The 14,614-nt window shown below is 50.8% G+C and overlaps 1 long non-coding RNA gene across 1 annotated transcript in view; it reads right to left on the bottom strand.

Annotated features, from left to right (window-relative positions):
* Positions 1-9,810: 9,810 nt before the first annotated feature.
* LOC105614868 (uncharacterized) overlaps positions 9,811-14,614 on the bottom strand; it is a 51,915-nt gene continuing 47,111 nt past the window's right edge. The window contains exon 3 of the long non-coding RNA XR_003588936.3: positions 9,811-14,446. This is a non-coding gene — a long non-coding RNA (uncharacterized LOC105614868). The remainder of the gene's footprint in view (positions 14,447-14,614) is intronic.

Below are 14,614 nucleotides of genomic sequence, written 5' to 3'. Positions count from 1 at the left end.
GGGGCCTGAGTTCAATCCCTGGTCAGGGAACTAGATCCCATGTGCCACAACTAAGACCGTATGCAGCCAAATAGAGAAAAATAAATATTTTTTTAAAGGAGAAACCGATGTGAGTGCTTTGGAAACAATTCGCATGACACAGATGTCACTCAAGTCTCTTGAGCCCCCACCCCGCCCCTGGCCAGCCCACTCCAGTCCCTCTTCCCAAGGGAGGACAAAATGCCCAGCCTCCTCTCTTTTCTTCCTCGACTTCCCTGTCTCCCAGGCCTAGCTCTAATCCACCTGTTGCAGACAGCCTTACCAGACAGTCCTGGCTCACAGATCTTATCTCTTTTTCTGAGCCCCTGAAACAGTTGTTATTTGGATCATTCACTTGGCAATTAACTGTGTGTCATCTTGTGAAATCCCTTCATGGCTTCCCTGAGTCAATTCTGTGTTAATTCACTTATCACATGTTTGAATTTTGCCTGGGGAGTTCTATTCTCCTTTAAAATTGGGGCTTAGGGTTCCTGTCTTGACAAACCAGAAACTTCTTCTCCCTATGTCTCTTCTTCCTGAGTTCCTTTTCTGTCCTGACTTTATTGTCCCTGGCACATCCCCCCTTCCATAGGATGCCAAGAAGCCAACAACAGGTGTCACTGTGACAAACTTGAAAAAGAAAATCAGGGTGATTTGTAATACATGTTCATGTGAAAATACAATGATTCACTTTTTATTTATCAGTGGATGGCTCTCCTGGGTCTGACCATGCAGCTTGGGAGCCTGTTCCAGCCAATCCATGGGGTCAGGGTGGGACCACGAATTCATTTGAACGGAAAGAAAGTGTGAGTACCTTGTTCCATCGCCATAGTAAGCACTTCTTGTCTTTCCAGCTGGACAGGAAGTCCCTGGGGGCAGATCTTGTCCTTCTCTGTATCTCCCACAGAGCCTGGCACAGCACTTGGCTGCAGGCGACGTGCCATAATCGTAGCTGTGGTTTTTCCTATGAGATGGGGTGTTCTTTGGGCCCTGTAGGAGAAGGCTGGGATGGGCAGAGAGGGAGAGCGATGAGAAGGGCCTGAACCTGGATGGTGGCAGTGGCCAAGCTTCCTCCACAGGGCTGGAATCGCCAGATTGAGTCTAGGTCCTGCATTTGAAATGTGTGTTTTTAACAAGCAGCAGCATCCACACACAGAAGCTTTACCACAGACCACAGCTCTCCCAGCCCAAGATGGTCCCAACTCACATCTGAGTCTGTGGTTTCTGAGCTTGGAGTTCTCAGGCACACCAACCTTTGGCTCTGAGACGATGCCTGGGGAATGGGGATGATGACCCCCCCACCCGAGATAGAAGCAATGAAGATGAAAAAGCAAGAAACGAGCTTGAAAATGCCTTAGGAGTGATTCACTTGGCACAGACATCAGAGGTTTTTATTGTTTTTCCTCATGATCATTTTGCCCAACTCCTTCAGAAGGTTGCTCAGACCCCTGCATCAGACTCGCCTGGGAAATATGTCATATACAGGCTCCCAGGCTCTGTCCCCAGGGAAGAGGGGACCCTGAAGGCTGCATTTTCACAAAGCTCTGTGGGTGGCTTCAGTGCCTCCTGCAGTTTGAGGACCACCATGTCACAGGCTCAGAATGGACTGTCTGTACATCCTTAGGGTGGGTCTATTCAGCTACACCACCAATCCCTACCCTGCGGGCCTCGCCATCTAGAGGGGCTTCTGCCCTGGCCAAAGGCCAGTGAAGGGTTCCTGGAGGAACTGACAGCTGAGTGCTGAAGGAGATGCTGGCGGGACCCAGGTGGAGAAAAGTGGGAGAGTGACCCAGGCAGAGGACATAGCTGGTGCAGGCGGCAGGGGGTGCAAGGCACAGTCCCCCACTCTCAGAGAATCACAGTGTGGCGGGGGAGACAGGCAAGTGAGCGCAGTGACAGGCGTGATGAGACCACCGCCAAGTCCTGCCCAGAGGACGGGAACTCCCTGTCCCTCTCCTGCTATTCCAGAGATCATCCAGGTAGGTGGGTGACCCCTGGCCCAGCCCGGCCACTGAAAGCGGTGTGACTCAAGGCAAGTCCTCTCTGGGCCTAGATCTCCTCCATGATTCTGTTTTTCAAGTTCTGAGCCTCAGATTCAATCGGGGAAAAGCCTACCCCCAACAACTCCATTGGAGGAGGAAAAAGGGACAACAGAGGAGGAAATGGTTGGATGGCATCACCAACTCGATGGACAAGAGTTTGAACAAGCTCCGGGAGTTGGTGATGGACAGGGAGGCCTGGCGTACTGCAGTCCGTGGAGTGGGACACGATTGAGCAACTGAACTGAACTGAACCGCCTCATATTCCTGGGGAAGTGCTGTCACCCAGTGGCCATTTGGAGAAAAACTTCCTGGGGAACCAGAACCCCCGTTCTGCCACCCCAGTCAGGATCACTGCCCCGCCTCGCTCAGGGCTGGATGGGCAGTCATTGTAGTCTGTGGGGGATGGGTGCTGAGCTGTGCCCGACGTGCCCACTCCTCAGTGTTGCCATGGCCCCAGCTCCAAGGCCTGACTCCTCACTGACTCACCGCTGGCATCACGGGCCCGTGGAAAGGTCAAGGAACCAGGGGTGGGTGGAATTGGATTCCGTTCATCAGCAGCATAGAGATTTAGAGGATGGGTTTTAAAAGCAAACAGATGATTGCAGTATTACTAATAGCCAACATATATTGGGCGTCTCCACATCAGGGGACAAGAACAGCAAGGTCCTGCCCTGCCAGAGCTCACATGAGTGGGAGAGGCAGGCATTGGTCCCAGTGACATCACCTACTTCAGAGCGCGGAATGGGTCCCCAAAATAAAAGGAGAGCCCAGTAGGAAGGGCTTGACTGCAGACTCGTGGGAGCTGATGGGTGGGCAGGACAGAGCACTGGCTCCACGGCAGCTGTGTAACCCTGGAAATGTCCCTTGACCTCTCTGAGTCTTAAAAAGGGTAAAATGTGTATCATAAGAGCCCAAGTGTTGATTTCAAATTTCAGTCCATGACCAGAACTCTCCTTGCCCACACCCCTCCAAGGTGTTCCCATCACAGAATAAACCTCCGGTCCTTACCTAGAGAGCTGGGTCTGGCTGCTTCTCCCTTTTCACATTCTGTTCCAGAGCCTCTGGCGGCTTGTGTTCTGGAACGTGCTGGAATGTTTCCACCTCAGGGCCTTTACTCCTGTAGCTCCCTCTGTCTGGAACATTCTTCCCCCAGGTATGCTCACTCCCTCATTTCATCCGTATCTCTATGTCCCTGTTAGTTTCTCCAGGAAGCCCTCCAGGGGTGCCAACTAAGCCACAGCCCTCTGCTCGTCTCTTTCAGAACACCAGCTCGTCTCCCGCCTGGACCCATAGCACACTTTGGTTTACCCATGTGTTTGCTTGTCAACTGGCTTCTTGTCTTTTTTTCCCAAGCTGCAAGTTCCTGGAGGGCAGGAACCTGGCCTGTTTAGGCCACGCCTCTATCATCAGCACCCAGCATGTAGTACATTCAGTGAAGACCCGGTGAAGGAATGAATCGCTGTGTCACCCAGAGCAGGAACCCAGAGACCAGGCAGTGGTCAGAGATCATAGAGGCCTCCAATTTTAGAGTCAGGACCCCAGACCCTATCAGCCTGGCACTGGGGGGCCATGGGAACCTAGCCAAGGAGGGATAGAGCAGTTAGATCTGTGTGCTGGAGGGCATGGGCTGCCAGCTGCAGCAGATTGAGGGAACCAGGGAGTCCTGGCATTGGTGGGGAGATGGGAGGGGTGGCATTGCCTTCCCCTCCTTGAGTCTGAAGCACGTGGGGGTGGGGAACAGGGTGCAGGGGCTGCTTTACTGGGAAGCCATCTGCTGGGGGCCAGATCCCCCCAGGGACAGGAAACCCTCTCCCATCAGGGCAGCCATGGGTGAGGAGGGAGTCAGCCTGCTCCAGGCATTTGCATCCTTCCAGAGGACTTTCTCCAGCTTTGATGGCACCATGGCCTCCATTCCTTGGGCACCTCTCTCCTCTCTTCTCAGCTGCCTCCTCCAGTTGGCTAGTGGTAGGATGTGGGCTGCCACGGGGCCCTGAGTTCTCCCAGCAAAGCAGCTCTCTTCCTGGCTCTTCTTGGCATGTAATGGGCCGACCCCTGACCTCCCTGCTGTCTCCCCCCACCTAGTGCTCTGCCTCCCGGGTTAGGTCAGTGATGAAAGCTGGTGGGAGCCCTGAGGGGGCGGCGGGGGGGAGACAGTGCCTGATTGTTCTCCACCCCTGGTAGCTCGGCACGCTGGCTGCCAAGGGACTGACTTTTGCTCTGTTTCTCTCTTTCACCAGGCCAGGGGTTCTCAGACTCAACAAGTGGGAAGTTAATTCCCATGCAGATCCAAAAACACCTCTAGAGGTGATATAGATTACCAGTTCCTGCATGGGGGCGCAGGGTTCAGATACAGGGCTGGGAGGCCAGGTAGGACCCCGCTTTGGGAAGAGCGTGGGACCTTAGGCATCCCTGGCCCTCGTGGAGTTCCACCAGGTGTGAAATGGCATCTCAGGATGCTAAGAGCAAAGCCAGCGCCACGGGAAGGTGTGGGGACGGCACGTGACTCAGCTGTGACTGTCTTCTCCCTGCTTGCCCCTCTGACCTGCCCTCCCCCAACCCCGCCCTCCATCTCCATACATGTCAGGTCTGTGTCAGGCTCTCTGTTCTCTCCCATCAGTCTAGCTGTCTGTCTTGCACCAATAAATACCACACTGGCCAAATTGCTAGAGCTTTTCTAATAAGCCTGGCTAGTCAGCAAGCCGGAGAAGGCAGTGGCAACCCACTCCAGTACTCTTGCCTGGCAAATCCCATGGACGGAGGAGCCTGGTAGGCTGCAGTCCATGGGGTCACTAGGAGTCGGACACGACTGAGCAAATTCACTTTCATGCATTGGAGAAGGAAATGGCAACCCACTCCAGTGTTCTTGCCTGGAGAATCCCAGGGACGAGGGAGCCTGGTGGGCTGCCGTCTCTGGGCTCTCACAGAGTTGGACACGACTGAAGCGACTTAGCAGCAGCAGCAGCAGTCAGCAAGCACCCCTACCTTATTCTTCAGGAGTATCTCAGCTATTCTGAGTGCTTTGCCCTTTCTTACTGCTTTCATTTTCTTTTTTCTTACAGCTTTTAGAATCCTCTTGACAGGCACCACCAAAACCCTGTCGGGGTTTGATCCAGACTGAATTGAATCTAGACATTAATTTGGGAAGAGCTGACAGTCTTAAGACATTGAACCTTCTTATGCAAGTTTGTGGCTGTCTCTCTGCGTTTATTTCAGTTTCTTTATTTTACTTTTTATTAAGTAAAATTTCAAATGCACAAGATTAGAGAAAAAAGAATGATGAAGCTCTTTTGCATCCAGCACCAAGCTTTATCAGTTAAATCTTGCAACTGCTGTATCTCCAGCCATAACCCTGTCCACTCCCATCCCTCTATTCATTTTTTTTCCAGCTACTCTTTAGGGGTCTTCATGAATGTCTTCCCGTAATGGTTTTTTTGGTCTCTTTTCCTTTTTAAATAATTATAGATTGACAAGAAGTTGCAAAAATAGTATAGTTCCCCCCCATGGTGACATCTTACATAACCATGACACTTTATCAAAGCAGGAAATTGACGCTGGTACCATCCACAGACCTTGTTAAAATTTCACTAATTTTCCTTGTATTCTTGTGTGTGAGTGTGCGTGTGCATGTGTGTGTAGGTCCATGCAGTTTCATCACCTGTATGGATTCATATAGTCACCACCATGATCAAGATACAGAATACTGTCCCACAAGACCCCTCATGTTACTCGTTTATAGCAACCCTTATATCCCTGCCCATCTCCTCCAGCCACTAATCTGTGCTCCATCTCTATGCTGTGGTCATTTTGAGAACATCACAGTAATGAAACCACAACCTTTCGAGACAGATTCCTTTCACTCAATATAATTCCCTCGAGCACCATCCAGATCATCACATGTACTGGCTGTTAATTCCTTTTCGTTGCCAAGTAGTATTCTGTGATATGGACGTACCAGTCTGTTTAACCATTCACTTACTGAAAGGCACTTCGGTTGCTTCCAGTTTTTAGCTACTACCAACAAAGTGGCTGTGTACAGTCATGTACACATGTTATTGAGGATGTGAGTTTTGGGGTGGCATTGTCTTTGTTTGTTTTGACTGTGCCATGTAGCATGTGAGAACTTAGTTTCCTGATCAGGGATCAAACCTGTCCCCCCTGCGTTGGAAGTATGGAGTCTTAACCACTGGACCACCAGGGAAGTCCCATGGATATGAGTTTTTGTTTCTTTATAATAAATGCCCAGAAGTGGGGTTATATGATTGATGGACATCTTGTTTTTTAAAAAGCTACCAAACTATTTTCCAGGGTGGTTATACCTCAGTAATATTTTATGCTCATCTCTGTAAATATTTTGTTATATTTCATCTTTGTTAATTATCGTTAAATGGAGGATTTTTTAAAATTATATTTTCTTTGCTCTGTTGTTTATAAAGCAATTACTTTTTTATTGATATGATTTACACACCAAAAACTTCACCATTTTGAAGTGTATAATTCAGTGTGTAGTCACAAGGTTGCACAACCATCACCTCTATCAAATTCCTGAGTATTTTCATGAAACCTATGTCTGTTAGCAGTCACTCCTCATCTCCCGTCCCTGGCAACTTAATCTACTTTCTGTTGCTATGGGTGTGCCTACTCCAGGCATTTCATATCAATGGAATCATTGGCCTTTTGTGTCTGGCTTCTTTCATGTAGCTTCGTGTTTTCAGGGTTCATCCATCCACGTGTTGTAGCTTCAATTGGTTTTTGATATTGATTTGATATAGGAATACCCTATTTCTAGCTGTGAAATTTCCTTCATAGTTCTAATAATTTGCCTCTGGATTATTTTGGATTCTGTATGTAGACAATCATATCACCTGAAAAAAATCCCAGGTTTACTTTTCTTATCCAATCCTTGTATCTTGTTTGTTTTTGCTTTTTCATGTCTTACTGCCCCAGCTAGGACCTCAAGTACAGTGTTGACTAGATGTATGGATGAGCCAACTTGTCCCTGACTTAGTGAGTGTATCTATTGCCCCTTTAAGAACAATGCTTGTGCTGCTTTTGCAGGTAATTTTTTTATCAGTTTAAGGAAGTTCCTTTCTATCCCGAGTTTGCAAAGACATTTTTATTGAAAGTCGATGTTGAGATTTAGTGCCAGTGCTGAGACGATCATGAGTTTTCTCCCTTATTAGTGTGATGAATGAAATTATAGACTTTAAAATGTAAAACCAGCATTACCTTTCTAGGATAAACCAAATTCTGTTATGCGGTATATATCCTTTTTACTCCTTGCCAGATTTGTTTTGCTAATATCTTACTTAGGGCTCTCGCATTGAATTTCACAAGCGGGAGATGGTCTGTAACGTTTCCTTTGAATGTTCTGTGTAAATAGAAAGGAACCATCCCCAAGTCTAATGTGTGTCTCTCAGAATCTCGGACCCTGTCCCTGTCACTCTCTCAGGGTCCCCCTCTGTCCCTCCCCAGACACACTGCTTTAGCTCGGGGAGTGCTCCCGCGGGGGGCAGAAGACAGAGGCGCCACTTGAACGAGACAGCCTGGAAACCTGGGGCCTCAAGCTTTGGGAGGGACATGGAGCTGAGATTCCCCAAGGGGAATCCAGCCAAGGGGTCTACGCGCCTGGGCCCCTCATTGAAGAAGAAGGCTTAAGGGAAATCTTCCATCCCTTTCTCCATGGGGAGGGAGAAAGCCCTCCAGAGGAAGTGGCTGGAAGGGGGCAGGGGGCAGGGGTTAATGGTGGCATTGTGCTCAGGGCTGACGGATGGCTGGCCTGTCAGTGGCAGTGGCCCAGCCTTAGCAGCCTCAGGGAGATCCCCTCCCCCTCCCAGTCATCCTCTGAGGGAGGGGGCCCTGCTGGCCTTTGATAATGGCTGGGGGCCGCCTTCCCTGCTGTGGGGTCACTGGGCCATTCTCTTTGGTGGGGCCTGGTCTGTGGAGGCTCAGAATGCACTCTCCACTCTGGCCTGCCCATCAGGCACTGCAGGTGGCCGGAGTGGGCGTCCTGTCCCAGGGCTCTTTGCCTCACTGGATCTCAGGCACCCAACACAGGCCATCCCATGCCAGCCCTGCCTGTCTTGTGGATGACTGTGTCTCAGAAGGGATCTGGTGAAATCCAGCTCCTTGACATCTGGGGCAGGGAAATGAGGTTATGACTTGTCAAGGCTCCCGTGGGAGCAGAGGGATAACCGGTCCTAGGACTATCTGCTCAAATGTGCCTGGACTGGGGCCAGGTTGATGCTGAGATTAATTAGACAGTCTGCCCTCAAGGGGCTCAGAGGCTGAGAAGAGGGGAGTCATCACGGGTACAGAGAAATATAAGTGTGGTAAATGCAGCAAGCACAGAACCCTGTGGGTGCAGAAAAGGGACCACTAGCCCAGCCAGGCGGTCAGGAAGGCCTCCAGGAGGAAATGATGCTGGAGGCTGATTTTCAAAGAGTGAGTAGAAGTTACACCAAGGAAGGCAAGGACAGCGGGGAAAGGCATCCAGGCAGAGGGAAGAGCGTGAGCAAAAGCACAGAGTAAACGGGTAGGGGCGTGTGAGCCGCAGCAGTTCGGTGCTAAGCAGGAGGGTCAGCAGGGCCGGATTTTCTGAGGCCTCACATGCCCAGATGGCTAGACTTGGCAGTGTGGAGAAGCTAACAGCCAGGTTCTAATCCTGCCTTCTTGGCAACCATCCATCCTTTGGTCATTCAGCTCACTGAGCAGCAGTGTGACCTTGGGCAGATCTCTTCCTCTGGCATAGCCTCCCACAAACACACTCTGCCCTGGGCTGCCCCGTCTGCCTGAGGTTATCCAGCATCAATTTCAGGGTGGACAACAGGAGGTCTGTTTCTGCCGCAGCATCACTGGACCACATCAGTCCCGGCTGGCCTAACGGGGACTTCCTGTTACAGGAAAAAAGTAACCCTGTCTCTGTTAGTGGGATCTTCTGTTACTTGTTGTCAAATGCTCTCCTGGTTCAAGCTCCTTTTGTTGTTCAGTCACTAAGTCATGTCCGACTCTTTGCAACCCCATGGACTGCAGCGCATCAGGCTTCCCTGTCCCTCACTATCTCCCTGAGTTTGCTCACACTCGTGTCCATTGAGTCGGTGATGCCATCCAACCATCTCATCCCTGGTTCCCTCTTTTCCTCCTGCCCTCAATCTTTCCCAGCATCGGGGTCTTTTCCAATGAGTCTTTCTTCATATCAGGTGCCCAAATTATTGGAGCTTCAGCTTCAGCATCAGTCCTTCCAATGAATATTCAGAGTTGATTTCCTTTCAGATTGACTGGTTTGATCTCCTTACTGTCCAAGGGACTCTTCAGCACCACTCTTGATGTTTGAAAGCATCAATTTTTCGGCACTAAATTCTCTTTATGGTTCAACTCTCACATCCGTACATGACTACCGGAAAAACCATAGCTTTGACTATACAGACCATTGTCGGCAAAGTGATGTCTCTGCGTTTTGATGCCTCAAACTGAAGAACAGAGAGTATAAAATACACTCGAAGAACTTACACATCCACATAAACATTTTTTCAGAGAAATGAGACTTTCTCTTAAATACAAGATACACTTTTTGCTTTTATTTCAAATAACTTTAAAACCTGAACGTATTTAGTGTAGAAATTTGGAAATAAAATAAAGAACAAGTACTAAAAATTTAAAAATCACCAGCCAGAAATAAATAAGGTTAGAATTTGGGGGTGTTTTCTTTCCACTTTCTCCTTATATGTCTTTAAATGAAGTCAAGCTCACGGCATTTAGTTTTTTCTTTTTTCTTTTTATTGATGTAACATACAGGCACGTATTTTATATCCTGATTTTATGTTATACCGAAGTGTTTCCTATGTAATTACAATTTTTTGCTAAGTGTCATATTTACTGGCTACATCATATTCTGTCATAGGAAGTGCTATAATTCATTTCAACAAGCCCCAAGGGACTGCTGAGCACTGAGGTGGTGGCCAGTTGCAGTAGACATCTGTGGGCATAAGTCCTTATTTATACCTAGTTTGCTTTAACAAAATGTCCTACGAATTCAGCCTCCCCCTCTTCCCAACCCAGGAATCAAACACAGGTCTCCTGCACTGCAGGCAGATTCTTCACCAACTGAGCTATGAGGGAAGTCCGTAGTCTTTACCACAAACCCTCTTAGCAAATGTTTAGATTTTTGCAACCATTTCTCTTTCTCCCTGTATATTTCTTCTTTTTAAATATTTATTTTTGACTGCACTGGGTCTCAGTTGCCCCACGCAGGATCTTTGATCTTCATTGCAGCACGCGGGAGCTTTAGTTGTGGCACATGGCATCTACTTCCTTGACCAGGGATCGAACCTGGGCCCCCTGCATTGAAAGCACAGAGTCTTAGTCACTGGGCCACTAGGGAATTCCTGCCCCTGCATGTTTCTAATGATCTTCTCTTATTCTGCTCTGATCTAGGAAATCAAAGCTCTAAGGTATCACAGTCACATCAAAAAGGAGAAGAAATAGACACCGAGTGGGCCCGTGAGGGGCTCCCCAAGGAGAAGTGCCTGATGGGGGTGGGAGGACTCCAGCAAGGCCCCTCCGAGCCTCAGTCTCCTGAGACAATGACAGGCGCTCCGCCTCCCTCATGGGAGCCAGGCCCCACGGAGGTCCCGAACGCAGGGCTGGCCTGGTCTCCCTGCCGGCTTCCTGCATCAGAAAGACAAGGCCTGAGGTCTAGAGTCGGGGGTGGGGATGTGGCAGTGCTGAATGGACCCCAACACAGAAGGGGCGCGGTGGCCTGCCCACAGCCACTGCCTCGCCTGCTCTTCAGATACCCCACGCCCCGCTCACACCCAGGGGACCCCGGAGCCTCTCCAGGCACCTCCACCCATGGCTGGGACCACGGGCCAGTCGCAGCTCTGGGCACTGGGGCCGTTTGGATCCCCCCTTCTCAGTCAGGAGGCCTGAGTGTCTTCCTGCTGGTGACCACCATCAGTGTCGAAAGGGAGGGGTACCACTGCACCCCAGCCTTCACTTCGCACCCTCTCGGCCTCCTGGTCTCCCAGCAGACACTGGAGCCCTCTTATGGGAAAGGCTGAGGTATGAGGCTTCCAGGTGAGCTGTTGACTGGGGCTCTCACTCCTCCAGGAAGACCCAACCGAGGCATTTTCCCACCCTCAGCCCTCCCCAACCTCCACCCCCAAAGTCAAGGGCAGCGAGCCTCCAAAACCTGCTGGTGGAAGGTCAGCTGCTTCCTGAGGTGGAGAAATCTCCATCCAGGGGCCTGGATGTCCAGGTCTAAAAACACTCCTTGCTTCTCTGAGATCTCTCCCAAAAGGGCCCGTCCACCCACAGGGCTGGGTCCCCCGCAAGTGTGGACCAGGTCACCAGGGAACCTGGACTGACTAACGCCAAAGAATGTCCAGGTGTCAGCCCCGGACCACTGGGAGTAAATCAGTGCTGCAGACGGCATCCTTCTCCAGCTTCTCGTCCAAACTTCTCACCCAAACTGCCTCTGCCCCACGCCCGGGCTTCCCTGCCCCTCTGTCCTCCTTCCAGCTCCCGAAGCTCCCCTGCCCCTCCAAGCCCTGCCTCCTCCTCCTGCTGAGTGTCTTTTTCTCTCTCAGCTTTTTTTGTGTGTATCACCGGATTCTCCTTCTGGAGTATAATTGTTTTGCAGGGTTATGTGAGTTTCTGCTGCGTAACAAAGCTCTATGTATACGTACATCCCCTCCCTCCCACACCAAGCTGAGCTCTCTGTGCTACACAGCTGGTTCCCTCAGCTTTGGTGGTGGTTTAGTTGCTCAGTCGTGTCCAGCTCTTGTGACCCCATGGACTGTAGCCCTCCAGGCACCTCTGTCCATGGGATTTCCCAGGCAAGCATACTGGAATTGGTTGCCATTTCCTTCTCCAGGGGATCTCCCCAACCCAGAGATCGCACCCAGATCTCCTGTGTTGCAGGCGGATTCGTTACCGACTGAGCCACCAGGAAGCCCGCTCTATTGATGTGTAACTCACGTCCTGCACAAGTCACATTTTTAAAGTGCACAATTCAGTGTTTTTTAGTGTATTTATAGAGCTGTACAACCATCATCAGCGCTATCATTTCAGAACATTTTCATCACCCCCAGAAGGAAACCCTGTACCCTTCAGCCATCATTTTTCAATTCCCTAGCCCTAGGTAACCATAGTTTACTTTCTGTCTCTACAGAGGTACCTGCTCTGGACATTCTAGACCAAACTCTTGCCCTGTTTCCCCCTCTATAAAGCAGGGGCGGTGATGGTTCCTCCTCACGGGGTTTGGTGAGAATTTAAATAACACCTGGACTTAGGATCATGTTTGATGCAGAGTAGACGCTGTATAAAGTCTGCTATCGACATCATCTCCAGGGCCTGGGCTCCTCCGCCCACCCACATGCCTTCCACTTGCCCTGTGAGCTCATTTCCCCCTCATCCAGACCCCCCAGCCTAGACGCCAGACCTCCCTGGCATCCCCACCCAGACATCCCAACAGCCTCTCAGACTGAGCATTTCCTTCCTCCCCAAGCCTGCCTGTCCTTCCCATGCCGTGCCCCTCACTCAGGAAATGGAACGACCGTCCACCTAGTCAGACCAGACACAAGGGGCGCCCTCCCCACCCGGCCCATCAGTCCGACTGTGTCCTCCCCACTCTCCCCCCCCTGGTGGTCACCCCGACCTGCCTCCATCTCCAGCTTAGTGGTCACGAGCCGGGCTCTGATGTCTAATGCTGGGCTTTTGTGTCCAAGGCAGTTCTGTCCCCCACTCACTGGCCAAGGAGCCTCAGGCAAGTCACCTCACCTGTCTAAGCCTCAGATTCCTAGACAATAAAATCGTTGTTGTTCAGTCACCAAGTTATGTCCGACTCTTTGCAACCCTGTAGACTGCAGCACGCCAGGCCTCACTGTCCCTCGGTAGATGATAAAATAAAAATGTCCTATAAAAGAATGCCTTCGCCAATCGCTTGTCTTGAGGACTGTATGAATAAAATATATGAAGAGTGTGTCTAATATATAAGCATTATTGTTGCTGTTAATATTACTCTCTCCCCTAGGTGACTCCACTGCTCCTGAGCCCGGTCCTCACCTCCACCTTGCCCACAGCACCTCCTGTGCCAGTCATGACAGGCTGACCATGTGCAGGACACCGAGGGAGCCCTCGCATGCCCTGCTTTCTTTAACCATCACGACATTCCCAGGAGGCAGATGCTGTTACCCTCATTTTACAAATAAGGAAACTGAGGCCCAAGGTCCCACAGCTGGGGTCAACCACTGCCTCCAGTGGTAATCACGTTGGTAATCATATATTGATGGAAAACATTTATCGAGACCCTACTGTGGATCAGTTACTGAGCTGAGTCACGTTAGTGACTTACCTTGCTAAGTCACTTTAGTCATGTCTGACTCTTTGCTACCCTATGGACTATAGCACTCCAGGCTCCTCTGTCCATGGGACTCTCCAGACAAGAATACTGGAGTGGATTGCCATACCCTCCTCCAGGGATCTTCCCAACCCAGGGATCGAACCCATATCTCTTACATCTCCTGCACCAGCAGGCAGGTTCTTTACCACTGGTGCCGCCTAGGAAGCCAGTTACTGAACTGGGTGCTGGGAAAACAGTAATAAACCCAGCATAGACCCAGCCCATAAGATCTTCCCAGAACACATATCGGACCCCTTTCAAATCCTTCAGTGACCATTCCACTGCCCTCAGGATGCAGTCCTTGTACCTTATCAGGGCACCCTGGGTCTTCAGGAGCCCTTCCTCCCTGCCCTCAGCAGTCTAGCTCTCCCACTGTTCCTGCCCCACCCTGATCCAGTGCACTGGCCTGGTGGGGCCTCCCCACCCCAACACACACCATTCACCTTCTTCCCAGACTCATCCCCAGCGCCAGCTCCTTTCCTGCCTTCTCCCTCCATTTCTTTGCCTGGTGAACTTTTATTCATCTGTTGAGGCTCCGGGCACAGTCACCTTCTCCAGGAAGCCTTCCTTCCCCAATCTTCCAGTCTAGATGAGATCCCAGGCCGCCTGTCTCCAGCATGCTGACCCTTTACTGATTTGTCTCTCTTCCTGGACTGCGGTTTCTGGAGGGCAAACCTGGGGGCCTCCGTCATGCCCCATCCATCACCAAGTCAACTGATTTTACCCGTCTCGCCAGGACCCAAAGGCCCCAGCCCAGCCCTGAGGTTACACCTGACGGCACGCTGCTGACACTGTGTGCATGTTCCATGAGCAGTCACTTTGCTCTGTTTCACGTCACCATAAATGCTGGGACAGCGTGAAATGGACGAATTGTTGAATGGAGCATCTGAGCACAATCTCCCCAGGGTTCCAGCTTCTGTGATTCCAGACAAGGGGCCAGGGCTGTCGGGATCCTCCAGGCCTCTCAAGGGGTGGGTGGGTTGCAGCCCTGGAGAGAGATGACCAGGGCTGGAGTCACCTGGGTGAGCCCCAGGTCCTGGCTGGGCAGCCTCTCTGTGTCTCAGTTTCCTCATCTGAAAAATAGCGACTTCAACTCCTCCCAGCCTGCCTTGCAGGGCTGTCGGGAGGAGCCAGAGACTGTGTTCCCTGAGGGCAG

The sequence above is a fragment of the Ovis aries genome, chromosome 3 (genome assembly GCF_016772045.2).
Source record: "Ovis aries strain OAR_USU_Benz2616 breed Rambouillet chromosome 3, ARS-UI_Ramb_v3.0, whole genome shotgun sequence".
NCBI classification, from domain to species: Eukaryota; Metazoa; Chordata; class Mammalia; order Artiodactyla; family Bovidae; genus Ovis; species Ovis aries.
Note: the sequence above shows the minus strand (reverse complement) of the source record. Positions and strands in the feature narration are given on the sequence as shown.